The sequence below is a fragment of the Sceloporus occidentalis genome, unplaced genomic scaffold, assembly GCF_023333645.1.
Source record: "Sceloporus occidentalis isolate IW3139 unplaced genomic scaffold, rSceOcc1.0.p SCAF_22, whole genome shotgun sequence".
NCBI lineage: Eukaryota > Metazoa > Chordata > Lepidosauria > Squamata > Phrynosomatidae > Sceloporus > Sceloporus occidentalis.
This window is the reverse complement of record NW_028317002.1, coordinates 2503196-2523044: the sequence shown is the minus strand read 5'-3', so window position 1 is coordinate 2523044 and position 19849 is coordinate 2503196. Positions and strand designations below refer to the sequence as shown.

At 39.1% G+C, this 19849-nt stretch overlaps 1 protein-coding gene across 7 annotated transcripts in view; it reads left to right on the top strand.

The window, feature by feature from the left end:
* The window catches only part of LOC149300883 (RNA-binding protein Musashi homolog 2-like), a 284563-nt gene that overhangs the window by 136297 nt on the left and 128417 nt on the right, over positions 1–19849 (top strand). The gene's annotated exons all lie outside the window — the stretch shown is intronic.

The following is a 19849-nucleotide window of genomic DNA, read 5'->3' as shown; positions in this document are numbered from 1 at the left end:
CGAATGCCAGAAACGGCACTGCTTGGTAAATATGGTGTTTATCATAATTGGCTTGCAGATGTTTAGGGATGAGCAGTGCTTGTGGGGCTAGGAAGGCTTCAGTTTAAAACATGCAGTTGAGTTTTATCTCTGCCACAGTATTGATGAGACTACCTCTGACATGTAGTCTCTAGCCAAAAAAATCATCTTAGGAGTGCAAGGCATTGGAAGCCATGCCAGCTGGCCCAGATTAATTATTTCTCAGGCACATTAATCAATTAAAACCTAATAATGACTAAATGGGATGATAAATACCTTGGGAAATATGGTAGATGATTGACTTTCAGCCATAAAACACAGCCTTATGCTACTGGCACGCTACAAATCCTGACATTGCCAGCTTGCATGGAAGCATCTTTATGTCATGGGCGATTTTTATATTGTTATACAATGTGTAACTTTTTTTTGCTCTCCAAGCATGAGTCTGTTCAGAGGTGAAAGTAAAGCTTACAATACTATTTATGTCTGCTCCCTGAAATCTGCTTCATTCCTGTGGGTGTTACTCCTAAGGTAGTCAGGACTTGTAGGAAATATAGCTGCATTATGTGGTGGATTTCTAATACACAACACTGGTTATCTAGGGTGTGTGGTTATAAGCAGCAATGTATTTATTGTTGGTGCTGAACTAAGTTCAGGACCAACACAGCACCTCCAGCTGTCACCATCCTTACTGCTGAGTGCAGAGATATGGCATTGTATGCCTGCATTCCACCTATTAAGGAATCATGGAGGCTGTTGGTTAGGGGATTTCCGTTGTAACCAGCCCACTAAGCAGGAGTGGTGGTCTGTCGGAATCTTACTGCTCTGGGCCAAGTTGGCCTAGATCAGAATAAGCTACTTATAACTGTACAAGGTTTGGGAATTTAAAAAGAAATGTTAATTCTGGTAATTTCCCCATCTAAGAAAATAAATTAATGCTTTGATGTACAAAGAGGTATGAAACTAGCTCAACCAAAAATGGACAGTGTGTTAAAAGCCTGCCATATGATGCGTCTCAGCTTGAGAGGATCGCAAATTGTATCTCGCTTGTGCCATTACATAGGAAAAATCTCCAAACGTGTATCAGTCTAATCCCTCCCACAAGAGCTGTCCAGAACCAACATGCTAGACAGTGTACCAGTTGCCAGCTCTACACCCCGCCCGTCAAAATGTGCCACCTCTGCTCTGGCTCCTGAGGAACCTTAACCTTTAACCAGCTTTAGATTAGCCAAGTGTCAAGGGTATTGTGATCTTTGCTAGAAATGCCCTACATTATTTTGTTTCATACCTGATCCTATTCTGATGTTTGAGGTTGTTGGTAGCTTGATTCTCTGTTTGCTTTGTGTAGAATTTGATGGCACCCTTCCTGTTTGTTTTTAGGCACCTAAAAAGTAATTTTCTGTATCTGAGCACAAAAAGCACAGATACAACTTGTGATTCTCAATTTGCAGATTTTTATTTTCTTTTTACTTACCCCCGTCATCCTGAAAAGGATAGTCGCACTTTGCACTTTGGTTTAAGACAGGAGGCGGGGAAGCCTGAGAGATGGATGAAGGATTTAGGCTTGATTTCCCCAGGCACATTATGTTTAAATCTTCTTTATGATTGAAGTAAAGTTCAGAAACTATACAGGGCTAGTTGGTGCCAGTAAAAAAAAAAAGAGAGAAAATCTGTTACGGAAATGTTTAAAAATACAAGCCTGGAAGAGGCCCAGGATGTATTCAGTGCAATCCCTCTAATTAGAGACTGGAGAATTTAAGGAGCTGTTTTTGAATTATTGACACTTAAGGCAGATGTGTTTTTGATCCTTATGGTCCGCTTGGGGCTTAACAGGAAATTCTGAAAACACTATAAATATTCTTTAAATAAAATCCTGTTCTTGTGTCAGACCGGATTCTTTCTTCAAGTAAGTGCTATTTATGTTGGCTAATAAATGAAGTCTATCGAGCAATACATTGCTCTGTTACCACAGACATTGTTTAGCTCCTGTATATTCATGTTTTACTAAATGCCTGTTCAGGGACTGTGCTGTGTGCTTTTTCTTGTTCTTCTTGCCTCTCCTTGTCGCTTAGAAGCAACTCACCAACATGGAAAGACAACACAACAGTTCTTTTCAGCTCTCTTTGTGATTTGCATGTCCATGTCATGTTTTACCTTATATGTCTGTTTTGTTGGGTTTTTTTTTAATCATCTTCTAGCTTTTTGGCCTTTCATTTTATAGTTCTTAACATGATTAATGGCTTTCCATTGAGTCCTTTGGTGTCCAGATATCAGGTCCCTTTCGTGGAGGTTTCCATGTAGACACTGGCACATTTTGCCACATTTATTAAGACAAAACTGGGACAGCCTAACAACTGGGAAACAAAACTTTTTTTGATGGTTGTTAGCATATTCTTTGTCTTGAATATCTAAGCTTCTCCAGTGATCAAACAGCAATCAAGACCACAGCTTCTATGTCTTATTAATAAGGTTTATTCGATAACAAATTATCAATTCATACAATACCAATGCTGGAACAAATGTTGATAAAAGGTACTGTAGGCTAAGTATCTTGGTGAGATGAAGATGAGAGCGTGGAAAGAGCGTGGAAAGAGCGTGGAAAGAGACCTTGTCCTTGTAGTCATGCCAATTTATACCCCTTTACATTTGGTTAGGGTATACGTAAAGGAATCCTATTGGAACAGTAATAGGATACACCGGCATTCCACAGAAGACCCTCTAAACTACGTCACTTAATTGATACCATATGTTCCTAGCACTCAAGTTGCATTCAGGCCTAAAATGTGCAGAACAAAATAAAAGTATAAAAATGATTTCTTACAATGGTTAAACCAAAAACCTCTGGGTCGGATATTAAATAGGAAGAGGAACCATTTCAATATTGCATGACATATATTCCCTCATTTTGTGGTTCCATGTTAATACAAGCAGCAGCAGTTGTGTAATGTTCCTTAAGTTGGAGAATTGCCTTTCTAACTTTCTGGTCAACAGTTTTCTTCTTAGAAGGAAGGAACTGTCACACTGGCATAATGCATTCAGCGACTTGTGCTGTACTTAAGGCCTTTGCGTGATTGCAAATCATAAAATTTAACCATAATGCCTTCATTAAGCTTTACTGCTACCTGTGTTGATTATATGAAGTCTGTCTAATCATGCCTCTTCTGGTATACTGACGCCCTTCGTTTCTTTATCCGGTGCATGCCTGACATGAAAATCGTGGCCGCACGGTTTGGCTGAGGAGAAGAAATTTTTGTGGAGCAAAGAAACTTTCTTTCATGATATACATTATTAAAATGTATAGAATGAATGTTCCTTTAGCTGAATAGAGTATTTGGGGACCGGCAAAAAAAACTAAATAATTTTAATATGGTCGATCTTTTAAATGGAAGACTAGATTGTAACAGAGACACATTTTTTTGGGGATTTCAGCATAAATGTTTAGAAATTAAAATATGAGCCAAAAAAAGCAAATTTTGCTTTTGATTTTTTTTCTCTCCTGCCTGGCAAATTCATCCCTAAGCACCATATTTGCCTGCTGCTGTTTAGAATTAAAAACAGACAAGATGCATGCTGAGATTGTGAATGAAGTAGCTGTCAAAGGCACACATCAACCCCTGCATCGTATGCCTGGAGAAGAGCGTCATCTTGTCTTGTGTTGGTAGAACCTGTATCTCTCTAATGCTAGAGACATGCGCGGTTGCTACTAAAACTATACAGGTAGAGTTCAGGAAGCATGCCACAACTTCCTGCTTGGAAAGAGACGCTTCGATTCTTATGTCTCCATTTACATGGGATGTCCCAACTGGGCAATGGTGGAGACAGATGTGATGCAAGGAAAATATCAGAGTAACACTTTGGATTGACTTATCAGATGTGGTATTACATTGTTATGTTGTGAGACAGAGTTGTCGGGAGAGATGGAACGTTTGGTGGCCTGGTATGATAAGCCTCCCTGAAGAACAGAGTATGTGGTTAACATAAATAATATAAAACTTCCATCTCCAAGGCTCCAATTGAGTTGGTAGCAGCAATGTGTAAGGGACTGACCCGCAGACAGGTCTACGTGCCGTTTTTAATATGTGGCAACACAAGCGTTGTTTGGGGGATTAATTTTGTTTTGAGCAGGGTGTGTTGTGAGATAGTCCAAGCTATAACCTCCTTTGGAAAGGAGATCATGTCATGTAATGGATCAGAGATCGATGAGCACCAGACAGACCACTTGTACAGTAAATTGTCATTTGTCTGCCCCTCGCTTGCACTTCTGCATTTTGTTTTATTTCACTTTTAAATCTTGCTTTGTTCATTTATAAATAATTCAATTACGTTTACAGTTGGCCGCTGGGGCTGTTTTTCTTCTGTACGTTTTCATCTCTCGCTTCTCGGAGCTGTACAGATTTGCTAAATTGCTCCCTCTGCCTAATAAAAATGGGTTCCCCAAGACCTCACGCTAAGACTGGGCACGTAAATCCTTCAGCTGCCTGTCAGTAATCCTTTTGTAAAATACGGCAGCCATTTACCTCGCATCATCAGGAGGGGAAGAGGAGGAAATGGCATTTATGTTGATTACCCGGCATAAATCAAGATTGCTAACAAATGATGTAGCGTATTTATTTTTCTGTTTGCTCTGCATGCGCTGCTGTTTCACACTTTACGAGACACGTGCTGCTCTCTGCAGCTACATAGGTCAGGGAGTGAAGACATCTTCAGCCTACTCACAGGATCTCGCATCAACAACCCGTAGCTCTGCACAGGGCTTTGATACAAATCAGGGTTCTTTTTAAATATTTGTATGATAATTTGACATTATAACCTCCCATTTGTTACATATTTGATAAGCCCCTGAGGTGAGGCATTGTATGATTTTGCTACCTCATGTGACATAGCTTCACAGATAATCTGTCCTACTTGCTTAACCTGGGCCCACAGAATGCTAACAAGCCTGTTATACACCTGTATGCTTGCCCTCAGGTCTGAAAAGGAGGCTACTGAGGTCTTGAATGGTATTACTATGTTATGGAGGAAGGCCTATCGCTGTAGGTTTACTGTAACTGGCAAAGGGGGTTGTGTTTACAACATGCTTAATATGTAACCAGCCTTTAGTAACGTTCTCAGATTTGTTCAGTATATTATGCATTAACCATTTAATTGTCCCAGTGGTATCAGCCATTGACAGTAGCTCAGATGCGACTTGGAAATCAGTGTTGCTGTTTTGATGCTAATCCTTATATATGTTACTGCCATGGTATTAGTTGTAATAATGTTTGGGTAGAGGTCTTCAGGGGCTTATAAAAGTATAAAGTTTTTCCTGAAATAAGACGTCATGGGGTTCCAATTTAGTTTATCTTTATTGATCATTTGGAGAGATGAAGCGTCCAACCATCCTGGAAGCAGAGGTGGCTGCGGTGCATTCCACGGCTGTCCTCCTTCCAACCATGCGCTACTCAAGAGGTCTTGTTATGAAATTCTGTCTCTTGAACAAATGCTTTGACAAAATATATGGCACTAATAACTCTGTACTGATATTTTACAGCGCTGTAAAGCTTTTGTACAACACCACTAAATACTCCTAGGGGAATGGACGCTGTCAGTTGCAAAGCTTTTTTGAGGCCTCTGAGGGGGCTATTTTATGTTTTTGTTTTTTCGCTTTCAGTTCTTATTAGATTTTTTTAGGGAAGGTGCTAACATTTGCCCAAAGCATAGTGCCTTGACCCAAATAAACAGTGCAATACAGTAGAATTGCTGGGAAATGTTTTAAGGTACTTCTCTGTATGAGACATAGTATTGATATACAAAATATAACTTTAAGACAACAAAACAATCATCTTTTCTGTTAAGCACACCACTTTTTGTATAGTTTTTTCCTAATGAGCAGAAAAACAAAACACAAATGAAAGCTTTAGCATGGGACAAAAGGAATTGAACATTCTAGAAATGCTAAATGGGTTGGTCAGAAGTCTATACTAACTAACTAAGATATGAAGTAAAAGAATATCCATATTGTTTTCATTCCTTAGCATACCTGTGACAGATGCTCTATAGATTTGGACCCTTAATGCAGAAATCCTCCATATGAAAAAGTTTTCTAGAGGATCACCTGCTGCAGTGGTTCAGTTCAAATAAATACTAATATAGACTTGCATATACCTGAATATATACACCTCGGCCCAAATTGCTTTTGATGATTCGTGTGAACTTCTGCATTGTTATGATAACCACAATAGGGTGGGTTGTTCAAGAACATGACGTCAGGTAGACAGTCATAGTTTTAAACCTTCATATTGTATGAAAGTGCAGTTAAAAAGCTTTAGATTTTACATCGGCGTGGTTTCGTTGAAATGCATCCTCCAATTAGCAGAATTGCTCTAACATGCTTCGCTTTAAACACTGTACAGCGCTGAAAAGGTTAACAGAAAAGCCCCTTCCTCCCTCCTTCCCTCCCTGCCATGTGTGCGGAGGATCACAAAGCACAATTAGAATACAGTTACATATCCCCGTATTTATTAAAGCTTGGATTAACATGACATAAAGTTTTGTCTGGGGAGTCTTTTTGCTATGGCTCAGGGAACATTTCTATGTGACAGTAATAGGCTAAACTTAATATACTTGAATGATACCAGAATCTGTGTTATAATGCAGAACAAAAGGGGTTTATTTGAAGCCGAATGACAAAAGGTGGAATTATCACTGTGAACAATCCGCTGAGATCTGAGCCTAATTATGGGAGGCTGTGTTATTCCAGCATAATAAAGCCAGCCAGTGGAGCAGAGTCAGAAGTGGTAAGGACGGCCTGTCAGTCAGGACCAATTGATGTTCACACCCCTGGTAGGAGTGGAGACTGGGCATGGGGGGGAATAAGGACAACATCAAAAAGGGTGAACATTCAAGTTACCTCCTGTTACCATCTTTTCTCATGACTTCACGTATCAAAACAAAATCTTTATTTCTCTAAGCAGATTATATTATTTCTGTTTACATTATTATCTCCTTTTACCTACTGTTATAAATAATCTTTCCTTTTACGTAGTGTTAAACAAAAAAAAAATGATCTGATTACCATAGCAACAATTTTTCCTACATAACCCCAATAGTTCATTAATTGGTAGGGAAACGCTTGTTTTTGTCAGGCCATAATATTTCTTATAAACTGTCTGAAATGGGGACCCAACACCTTATTGATATCACTTGTATACGACATACTGCAGGCGTTCTATCCCATACTATGAAGAATAGCTTTATAAACCCATACCCACTGATAACTCATTTGTAGGCTTCAACCATAAAGAGATTTTTTTATATACCAGTTGTTGGGGCAGAAGCATTCCGTGTACATGTTGCTGGTCCTCTCCAAGATGTGATGCGTTTACGAATGCTTAAAACAAGACAACTTGTGTATAAATGTGCTAGACTGATAACATACAATTTACTTTTGTACGAGGAAGCTAAAGAATGAAAGCGTAGCCATGTGTTTATGGCCTGCGTACTGTATCTGTACTGTGTTCCAGCAGAGTGGGGCAGACTTACAATGTACAATCTGCATCCTTGTTCTCCTTGCTTGGTTTCCCCGTGTTTAAGGCAGACCCCTGTCAGCCCACAATCTGTTAACCCCAAACCTAATAAATTAAGTGCATTTGGGAGAGCGGAAACAGCAGCCACATGCAGGGTTTGTTCTCAGAAAGCCGAATACTGGCATCCTGTCCAAATGAGGCTTTTCAGTAAGACCTCAGGGACTTGCTAAGCACTTGAAGGGTCAAGGCGTCTGTGATGTGTTTTATGGTCCTACAGTGGTGAAGGTGGCTATATCATTACTGAAATTCCTTGCGGTTGGACTCCCAGTCTGATGCAACCCAATTAAAGTTTATTTTAAAGACCTTTGAGGTGCTTTAATTAAAAGGGTTGGGTTCTGACACTCAAAATAATACAAATCTTATCTGGAAAGGCTCAGGGATCTTTTCTTATGATCATTAAATAGAGCAGCATGAAATCTATTTTAAACAAGTTGCCTGTAGTAAGAGTACATAGAAGATGGGCTTGTAAAACTAAAGTAGAAAATGGGTATGAAATCTGGTAGAGAGGGGAGCCCCAGACTTCAACTAAACCCTCTCCCTGTCTCTCTTTCCACTTGGTTTCTCTTTCTGCCTCTGGTAATGCAGCTTAATATTTTCAGATTTATGACCATGGTTTGATGACATTTCATCTGTTGTACTCTGAGTCTTCTTAACTGCATTCTAGACATTGTTTCAAAATGACCCTCAAGTACATAGGAAAATTTAGCCCTACAGATTGTAAACCATTACTCCAGTACCTCTCGGCCAGCATCATGTAGCAAATTTAACAGATACAAAACCACTTATAACCATTAGCAAAGTAAAACAGTTTATACTGTAAAGGATTTATTCAGCCCTGAGTGAAGTTAATTATTTTTCTGTTGCTCATTTCAGATTCTCCAGTTGTTGATTGAATACGGTTTTCATGACAATAGTCTATTAGCAGCTAGAAGTCCAGGAAGTAACGACCAGTGTCCACACCAGTGTCTTGTGACACGAAGCACACAAGGATAACATCTCAACCTCAAGAGAGTTCCTTGTGGAATTCTAAGTGGAATTGCCTATATACTTTATATAGTTGTATATAATTGAACACATATATTGTTTATATAGTTTCATCCATTTTACTTTTTTAAAACAAATTTAGTTGGCATTATGCCATTCCCCGTATATGAAATGGCCTTCTATTCTAATGTGCTCTATGATTAGTGTAGGTGTACACAGTGCAATGCTCCTTACTTGTAATATATAGGACGCACCAGATGAAAGTATAGTTTAATACAGTCAAATTCTAAGCTGGATATGAAAGATAAGTGGTTGTCACAGTAGTATTCTGCGCCCGTCACGCCTGGCTTCCTCATAGCCGGGGTACGATGCTGCTATCCGTTTGTGTCACTGAAATGATACCAAGGGTTTCATTTTCATTACCTGTAGGGTAGGAATCTCCTTGGTAGGAGGCCAATGCATTTTGAATTGCTTCTACAAAGAAATCCATCATAATATTTTTTTCCCATTTAAAATGGCATCTATCTCAAATTGTTAATAAAAAATCTCCTTTGCTGAACCAAAGGAGAACCTGAAGTTTTTGAAAGTCGGATAACAAACTTTTATGGAGCCCTGACCAGGTGGCATTTCTGTGAACAACATGCACTTGACAATGAATCCGTCTACGCTATCTGTTATATTGATGCTGTGCATGTGCTTTATAATGCATGCATAATAAACTGTAACGCTAAACTAAAACTAAAAAATGTCTTAAATGTATAGTCCGTATCGGATAACACACAGATATTTGAATTTTTTTATGATCTCATAAAAACCTATAAACCACCTTTTCTGCTATCTTTAGCTTTTACAGCTCCAAGTTAGGATTACTATTAATGAGGTAGTAAGGCATGAATAGTTAGATAAAGCACACAGTCTATTTTGGCTGTAGTTCTGCCATGAAGAGTTTTGTAGGGCTGTACACAGGTGTACATGGCACACAGGTTAAGACAGGTTTAAACTCCAGTGCAAACACTTATGGCCACACAGTGTACAGGGCTAGCAGTTAGACAACTTGATCCAAACTCTACTCCAAACTAAATCCTAAAACAACGTCACTGTGGTCCACAGGTTATCAGGCCGAAGGAGATGTTACAAGACCAACAGTAGGCACGTGCAGGTGGACATTTTCCACCTCCTCCACACCACTTATTTTATAGTAATCCTTTTTTTTTTTTTTACCTGCTTATGCCAGCGTTGTAGAAAGCGCCTGGCGCACTGGTAAAAATGTTTTAACAAATTTATCCAATTTCACTTTTGTGGAGTTTGAGCTTGAGGACCTTTTGTGAGTCATGAGAACTGCCATTGTCCTCCTCCCAGTTTAATCTCCGATGACCAGTCGCTGCTCTTTTTCTGGCGTCTCCAATACAACTCAATTATCAGCAGGGAAAAAAGTAACAAAAGAAACGATAGAATCTGGCAGGAAATAAACTCAAAAGTCTTTCATTACAGTGTGGATATAAAGAGAAAACAGAGTTGGGTATATTTTTATTTTCTCTCTGCTGCTAATAAATGACAGTCTCAGATGTTGCAGCTGAGCCTTTTCCCTTGGTCTGACTGTGCCAATTGTTTCCTTTTTACCGTGTGCAATAAAAAAAGCCCTTCATGCATCAGGAACCCAGGTAATGCAATCCTTGTCTTATCTTCACACGTATTCAGCAGGTATTTACTGGAGGACAGTTGAAGTCTGAAGCTCCCCTCTATTCACACGGGAAGCTTCAGCTATATCAGGAACTTAGCTTTCCACTTCATCTTTTGTGTTGTCTTCCAGCTGTCCCTGAAAAGTCATTGTACTAAGGTTCATAGAGTGCGGGAGGATTTTGGGACAAAAAGGATAACATTTTTATTTTAACAGAATAATTCTGGATTTTGTAAGCAACACTGTGCAGACTACTTGTGGATGAGAGAGATTTTCCTACTTCAAATATTTGACTGCGGAGTATAATTGCTGCCATAAAAAAACCCCAACTTTGTAAGACTATGACTATTATGAAATTAGTTTCAGCTTTGGGGAGTCTTGAAAGGACCAGCATACTAACAAATTATTATACTATTGTGTGTGCTTACCTTTACGTTTCCTGATGGCGTTTCCATGTTTATATTAAATGTGTGCTTTTGTCTTGTATATGTTCTTGTATTTAAAGCCTGATGTGGCATTCCATGTGAATGCTTGGATGGTACCACTATGATCTGGAAAAGTTCAGTCATTGGTTTGTGAAAAAGAACATGTTACTAGCAAAGGTCTTTTAACCGGTATATTTTGCTTATAAAAGCCATTAAGAATTGGACTGGGAGAATGTCTCATGGTGCAGATCCTAGGCATTCTGTATTTCTAGGATGCTGTGACATGCTGTGAACTCTTTCAGGTGTGCTGTCTTCTATTATATAATAATATAAATAATATGTTACGCAAATCTGCACGCTAGAATTATTCTAATTACAGGGAAGAGAAATACTGTTTTCTGGCATGCGTTTCCCTCTGACATGTTTTCCCTGTCTTGTTAATACAAGCATCATGATGAAGTACGCTTGGATCCATAGACCCTGCATATGGCTTGTGAGGCGTATAGGAAAAACATTGTTAGTCAAGTCAGATGCTTGACTGATATGCAAAGCGCAGTAAACAAAGGGAAGCGACTTATGGTCTGAAAGTCTTTTCACTTCTGTAGTTTTCATTATCTGGCGCACTTTCTGCAGCGCACCTTTAAACCAGATGGTCCTACTCTTATATAGGCAAACTAGGGTTCATCATTTTGACAGTTTAGTAAGTAAAATGATTTGAATATATTAAGTTTTTTGTCTGCCTGCCCTCCACCTATTAATTGACTATACTTCCTTAATCCTCAGCCAGTCGATGCTTGGCTGTTGCTAATGAGGGTTCTGCTTCCAAGTTTGAGTTTCTCGACTGTAATTTTCCTTGCTCTGCTGCATTTGATAGTTCCTGTACCACCGGAAACTTCTAATATACTGTAGTGTAACGGAAAGCAATAAGGGAGTATTGCTATAGCCAGTTGATGATGATAATTATGGTTGTAAGGACCCACAGTGACAGCTCGTTCCACAGCTCGGTTGTCCAGGAAGCCTCTGAGCTTTGTTCTTCCTGCGTGCGGAGATTGATGGGCCTGGATGGTGAAAAGTCTGGGTTCAGGAAAATATTATTCTTTCCTGCACCTTTTGATATTTCAGAAGGGCCTTAGAAAATATGTGATCTCTCTTGGCAGTGAAACCTGTTAATCTTTGGGTCATATTACTCCTGTCCCTGGAGATGGTGTTAGAAACATCCCTGACAGGGTTCTGTATGTCGTGTTTGTGCCAGAGGACGGAAATAGGTGAAGCTTTGCATAACGCTTGTTAATGGAAACTGTTAAAAAAAAAACCAAAAACCTTCTTTATATGACGCAAACTATCTGTGCAGGAGTGGCATTCAAGGTGGCATGCTGGCACTGCAAATAACTATTATTTAATCATCTTTATATGGCATCAATAGATTATACAGAACTGTTTGATTGTATACGTATATAAACTACTACTTCTGGATTTCTTATTCATCTATCTTATACTATCTTTGTGTCTTCTGCAAATGAACACTGCAGTCTGTATAATGTCATGTTGAGTTCTGTCTGCAGCATGCTCTGTCTCTGCCTCAGTCAAGAAGACATGTTGGTATGGACAGCCCTGTTGAGAATTTGGACATTATGGTGAGTTTGTATGTGTAGATTAACGGGATCCTTCAGGAAATCATTTTCCTCAAGGAGCAAACCCTGATGAAATAGGAAAGGACCCTGTACATGGTTATCATGTATTATTTGGCTTTGTGCCAATGGTGTATTCATATTAAACTGTGAATCTGCGCAATTATATGACATTCTTTTACATTTTTTAAAACATGCCTATTTTTTAAGCTCTTTTGGCAAGGAAACTTCCAGTTCACATCTCCGCTGCTGGTGTGAGTCCCTCTTAACCTAGCTTACTACCTTCAGACCGTGACAAGTGCTGCTCATGCATATCCACATCCTCAGGCCATTACTGCTTAGGCAGCTTTCCCCCTGGGAGACGGCAGAGTACCTCTGGATGTGATGTCCCCTGCTCCACCGCATGAAGTAAGAATATATTGTGCTGATTTTGCTGCTCACTTGAAGTTCAGGCATATTTGCTGTGCTGGCAGCCAGTGTGCTGACTGCTTGCTTCGTTGTTGGCTTGTGACTTAACGGTGCTCGTGACGGCCTCGATATGCCGTCCTACATCTGGCGAGAGCGTAACCTGGTTTCATTATATTCGTGGGAAGGAACAGAAGGTTACAAAAATAGATATGATAAATAAGCAGAATGATTTATAGCCAAACCGGTTATGTAGAAATACTAGTTGTAAAGAAATTAATGACGCTAGCACCAGCTGACAGACGCGCAAGTCACTGCCATCCAAAGGACGGCTGTACGTTTTAGAGCTAAATAAGGTTAGCAGATGATTTAAACCCGTTATTCCGCTCTGGAATTGCATTTCAGGCTTTTTGTAGTGCTGTCAAAAAGGCATATGCTGCTTAATGTATTTTATAAAACGATTTCCAAAGATATTTAATTGGATCAGAGGAAAGAGAATGATGACGAATCATGGACAATATTTTGTTCTCTTGGTACGCGTAAAAAAATCTCAGCACCGAAGTTCTAAGAATCGTTTCAGCAAGATGACGATTTTCAGCGCATTAACAATGCAATATACTGGGTCATCTCAGCTTGGCCCTTCAAAATGTATAGATACAACAGCTATCTTAGAGCTTCTATTTCAGAAAATCCGTATAGCAACTGTATAACATATGTTAATTTTATGTAGATCAGCCAGCAATGAGACACTGATAGATTATTTGTCATTTGATCTGTTTTAGGGGTTGATGGATCGTTTATGTTTCAGGATATTTAAGCTGCTTTCTTGAAAAGAAAAAATAATAATGCAATAAAACATTTTCCTGTTGTGCATATGCCCGCAGTGGTCTTTGGCTGCTTTTATTACATTCTTGATGCATCTTACACGCAGTCTTCTGGATCAATAATTAGTATATGAAGCAGAAGGAAACCTCCTTCCTCCGCCTGAGGGAGATTCTTACTGCTGACATCAAGACGTTAGGAGCGGAGGATTCCTCAGAGCTCCTGGGCGTTTTCCCACTGAATGAATGGCACTTTAAAGGTATTATCCAAACAAACCTTACATCGAAAATAAGATTAAAGCATTTCTGTTTTTATGCTTGTAATCGCAACCCCAGGCAGGAAACAGGAAGACTGATTTTGCAGGCAGGCTGCCGTGCTAGAAGCAGTTGTCTTTGTTAATTTACATGGAGAGCAGAAATAAATCTGAAGGAGCATGCTGGTGGATTTGAGATTTAGCTGGTGAATTTCATGTAATAGCACCTGACACTTTACTAGCAGCTAAAAGACTTTGTTCTTCAGAAAAGCGAATGAATGCTGTGTACAGAGCAACCTATATATAAATAACTTCAAAAATTAGGCTGTAGTAGACCATTCACTGGATGGCTAATGACTTCATGAAGGGCTGAAGAAGACAAAATCCAAACCTCTGCTGCTCCGAAGACTTGTGTAGCAACCTGTCCCCGGAAGAAGATACAATGATCAGTCGGGGGGCTGCTTTGGGGGGCACTTGGCTTTACAATTGCAAATAAAAAGATGGATCATTTTGCTTAATGTGGGGATATAAGGTATCTTCTTGCTGTTAAATAATCAGATTGCGTGGTTTTGGGAGACGTACCTTGCCATGTCCAGTGTTTTATTATTTATGTACCGAATCCACCACAAAAATCCCTGAGTAATTGAATATCACCTGGTCAGAGTATGGATGCGTTAACTGCCATCAACTTCTGTTGGTTTTCTAGTGCGTTCCTTGTTACTCCTGCCTACATTTCTTTTATGCCCTTGTGTGGTTCCTTTCACATTAATCCACCTGCAGCCCAGGAAGCATTAAGTTGCTTTGGCAATGATGTTCTGCTTTGCTCTGTCTTCATGACTTATTGTGGAAGCAGACCTGTAAAAAAAATAATATTATGATTTTACAAGATTACGAGACAGTCTTGACTTTAATAGATAGGATAAGATGTTTGTTAAATAATACAATGCAATCACTGCTGTGTTCCAGTTTCCAAAAAGCTTCAAGGTTGCGAGAACCAGCTTCTCAAATAGCAGAGAGTAGGTTGGTACTTGTGTGAAACCTAGAAATAATTGGTAAAGTAACTTTTTTAATGCCTTTATATATACATATCCCTTACAATCACAGGAGAATAACAAATAGATGTCAAAGTATGGTGGAAATTCCCATTGAAGGGAAAATAGAGCAAGGTGCTAATGTTTGGGATCTACACTTTAATGTAAAAATAATGCTTTTAGGACATAAATTCCCAGAACAATACATATTTAAAATCTACATCTGAGGAAAAGGGCTTGGGGTTATTCTAGAAGATATACACATGTGCAGGCAGTGTAGTAAAGCAGTGGGAAAGCCAGTAGGATACTATGATGAATAGGAAAAGGGTTCAGTAGCAGGGAAAAGGATGTATTAATACTTTGTAGATCATTGGTGATAATACACATTCTGGAGAATTTTAAGAAATTAAGAAAGGAAAAAAAAAAAAAAATTACAATGGTACATGGCCTTACTAACAAAGCATACAGGAATACATAGTATTTTAATAAAGGCAGACTAGATGGCAATTCAGTTCGTTTCTGCTGTTATCTGAATTACTGCCAGAATTTACGGCAGATAAGAGCCATTCGGCCAATCTAATCTAACTCTTTTTCCTGACGTAGAGACCCTTCCGTCTTAATCTTCACCGCAGAACTTGCTACCTTCGCCACCCACACAAAAATGGCCTAAATAACAATCCATGAAGTACTAAAGTAAATCATGGCTGAAATGATAAATTTGTGTTTAGTCACGTGTAAAACATGCACGTATGAATGGTTTAATATGTATTAAACTGCACTGGTTTGTTTGAATAATATAGTGCTGTTGGAAGCCAAAATCCTGTGCATTTGTCTCTTTGCCATCTGGTGTGAACTGATCGTTCTATTTTAAGCCGTGCAGAGGAACTGTTAGGATTACTGCTAGGAAACTTTTGTCTCCTCCAGGTTTACATTCTCTTTCTGTCTCAGGCAGCGATTAAATACACGTTTCCTTATTCTTCCCATCTTTTTCATATCAACGTTTCTGCTCTTCTCCTGGTTATTGGCAGCCGAACCACAACCTCCGCAACTCAATATATAGTCTCTGACATCGGAAAGGTTACATTTCTGCCCGGCCTTCCTCTATGAGAAGGAATGTTTTGCTTGTGTTCCTTGGGATCTTTTATGGTCAATTTGTAATGTTTAAAAGATTCATTCTATAAGTCTTTGTCTGAGGAGGATCCTAATTACTTGTGATTAATTCATGCCTTAAGCTGGAGTGAGCACCGGAGACTCCTCCATAGTGTTTCCAGCAATATATAGGACGGTGGAATTGGACTGCTGCGGGGATGCTTGCCTGTGGCATTACTCGTCTGCCTATGTCAAGACATTCATGTAAACCAATATTAAAGCAAACGGCTCTGCTGTATGGACTTTGTAAACGTATCAGGCATTTTTATCTGGAATATCTTTTGCTTTAAAGCAGATTACAGATTCTTAGCTACAAAATGTTTCCAAATTTATAGTTCTATGTCGTATGGCAGTCAAAGAAAATGTGTCAAAATTAGTGTTAGCGTTATCTAGGTTGTTTTTTTCCTAATTTTGCATTTTCTGTGTGTAGGCATGTATTGAACTAACACTGAGTTTTTAGGGGAAGGGTTACAGAATATCTTCTTTCCTGATAATTGAGATTGGAATTAGAAGTGTTTGTTGGACAATAGTTTGATATTGGGGCAATTTTTTATTATTTAAGAACTTATTGGGGCTACCTGGGACTAAAGGGGGGGAAAAAAGTCATTAAAAAAATGAAATCTAGAAGTGCCACTGGCCTTGCCATGTAGAGCTGTGTCCTTGTGATTTGCTAGTTGTAGAGTTGCTTGGGGCTGAGGTATTGATTTGTCCTTCCTATGTTCTAGGGATTAAAACATAGGCATGAGAGAGCTTGTTAAATAGAACATAACTGTTGTGTCTGCAGGGTTGCTATTTACCCCTTCACTTCATCTGGCTTGCTATAAGTAATTCACCCAAACAGTTCCTTTGTGTTAGTCTTTGATATGTAGCAATAAACATTGGTGAATATCACTTGCATAGAGGATGAGAGCCAAGGTTACCTGTCATGTATATGATTTGTCAGATGTAAGCGTTTCCATGTAGAGTGTTTCAGTGTGAACCCCGATGCAGAGCTGCTGGTCTCCATCTAATTCACCTTAATGGCGTGCCATGAGTACCATGGGTTCAATTCTGAATGCAGTCTCATGTGAGTAGATCAAGGTGCTACATGTCATGACAAAAGGCTATCAGTATCAAGTGAATAAAACAAACTCTTTGAAGAAATATATTCTTATTTGGTTTAATAAACATATATAAGATAATAGTGAGATAGCAGGAATCCTGGTCTTGTGAGGTCAGGGGTGAAATCTTGCACAGCAAATTTACAAATGTGAATGTTTTATTGCATTACTATCATTTTTGTCATTATTTTGTCTTTCTAGAAACAAAATAGCATTCTCATATTTCCAATGGTTTTACTCTATGTGATATCTTGTTAAAATGTGGGAGGTATAACTGTGGAAAATTTCTTGTGATTGAGACAGTAACCATCCCGTCACAAGTTTCTTTATTTTAGGCAAGAGAGGAACATAACATAAGACCTAGGTTTGCCTGAGCCGGGTGCGCAATCACAGACCTTGACTTTGCCTCACATTTTTCCTCGGTTGCGTCTCATACATGTTATTTTTCTTTGATTCACAGAGAACCGTGAGAACGTAGCAATTCAGGCTGGGATTGTATTTTTTTTTTTCTTCTCCTCTATTCAGGCTTTGTATGGTTTGGAGTATTTTTGTTACAGCCTTTCTGCTTTGCCAGCACATTGATAGGTTTTCAGAGTTGGGAAGAAAAGACAGTTTGCTGCGATTAGAATATCCCCTTCCTATTTATTCTGTCTTTTCTCTTAAGAGCTGAACTCCTTTCTTAACCTTTTTTATGGATTTTCTTTTTTACTTCATAGGCTTGTAACAGTATTAAATCACCTCTCTCTATAAAAATGTTATTTGAATCCATAACATGTGCTTTTAGTACCATTAATATTGTAAAGTTATACTTTAGTAAGGTCAGGGGACAGAGACTGCGCATAAATACCCAAAAGGGGAATATATTTAAATAAGCTATTGCTGTACTTTCGCTACATACCTGGCCACTGCATCAAGAATAGGGCAAACCATTTTATATCTAAATAATCAATGCAATATCATCAAAGGCTTGATAATGGAGGTTAACCATTTTCTCCATATAGGTAACCCTATATTACAGGATTTATAAGGTGTGTTTATTGTAGTGTACCTTCTTAAAAACTCATGTTCAGAGGCCCTAGCAAGCATAGTGGTTATTTAATGGCTGAAAATATCCTGAAGCATTTTGCTAAAAATTACATTTCAGAAAAGGGCACACACGAGATCATTTTTGTGTAATGAGTATACAAAATTGGTGCGATGGTTCTGATCCAAGCACTGTGGCCAAGCTCAGGGGAGCGTTCCGGGGGGTTTGGGTAATTACAGAGACCAACAAGCCTGAAAAGCCCTGGTATTAGCTCATCTGCAGGAGCCGCTTCAATAACTCAGCAACCTCAACCAGATTTGATCTGGAGCCCAATGTGATACAGTCCTCTTCCCAGATACTCCAATTGGAAAATTGCAAAATGCCCAGCTGGCTGGGAACGCAAGCCAACTTCTCCCTGTGAATGCTCAGACTTGAAACACTGTTTTGTTGAATTCTTTTAGTTTTTTTTTTTTCTTCTCAAGAGTCTTTTGAAGAAAAGAAACATGCAGGGAATTGAAAGTATTTTGTTAAAAGTAGTGAAGTATGCTGAAGTTCACAAAAGGGATTCAGCAGCAGTTACTGTGCCTTGTTCTAGAAACTGAGAGTCCTGGGAGAATGGCATTCAACTTCATACAATGTATTGACATTTTGTGGGGTTGGGTGAGGTGGCTGGGGCAGGCTATCTGTATGGCTCTATGCTTCTGCTATTCTTGGTGAAACGAGTCACTATTCCCAGGGGCATCCAGGGGTACCTAGTTCATCTTCTATTACTAAAACGCCAGAAGTGACATTAAAATCCATATTGGATTTCTGCTTCTTTTCCTGCTATCTTTGGGTGGATCTGAAGCACCTGGAGCTCAAAGCTACCAATCTTCTACTGCATCATTTCTTTCATGTCTTGCTATGGGGGAGGAATCTGTCAAAACGGTTGTTTATCATTTGGAAATTGTTACTTTGGTGCATATTTTTCATCATTAAAAAAAATGGCCAGTTTTGACCTAGAACCCTTAAAAGAGGATATTTTGATTCAGACTAGGTAAAAGATAAAACCTATACATATGACAGGTGTACAAGCATGGTTAGTGTAGCTTTGTCCAAGAAACAAGCTTCCGGCCAGCTACCTTTTTATTTCTTTTTTTTCTGTGCAGATAGCTGTTTGATTTAATTGGTGTCTTTTATTTATGCATATGATCTTTTCCTTGAATCTCTTAAAGGTTGTGTGTTAAAGGTTATTATCTGCATATAAGGAGGAATATGCTATAGGTTATGTAGTTCAAGGTGTCTACACTGTTTATGTCCAGGCAGAGAAATCTGCTGGACCTAATCTGCTGGACCTTTCCCAATCTTTCGCCATTGAAGGTTCCAAGAGTTTGCTCTCCGATGGTAAACTACCTCTATGGGTAGGTTGTTTATAGACCTCCCAGCCTTTGAAATAGCAGATGGGGACACTTTTTTAAGGGGTGCAGTGGTAAGGATCCTAACTTAGACTGTGTGATTTTACATCAACTGAGCAAGACATTTACAAGTATGTATTTTACTTACACAATGTAATACACATTTTCTGGTAGTTTTATCCATATTATTGCTAGTTGTATCCATATTATTGCTAGTTTTACGGCTGTAGAACACTGTGAGCGCCTAGAAAGGGAAGGAAAGACTGTGACTGCCTAAATTGGGAAGGATAGAGGCACTGAGGGACTTGGGTCCCAAAGAGGGACTGTCCCTCCAAAAACTCTTGAGAGGTATGAGTTTAGTGGCTTTGTACTG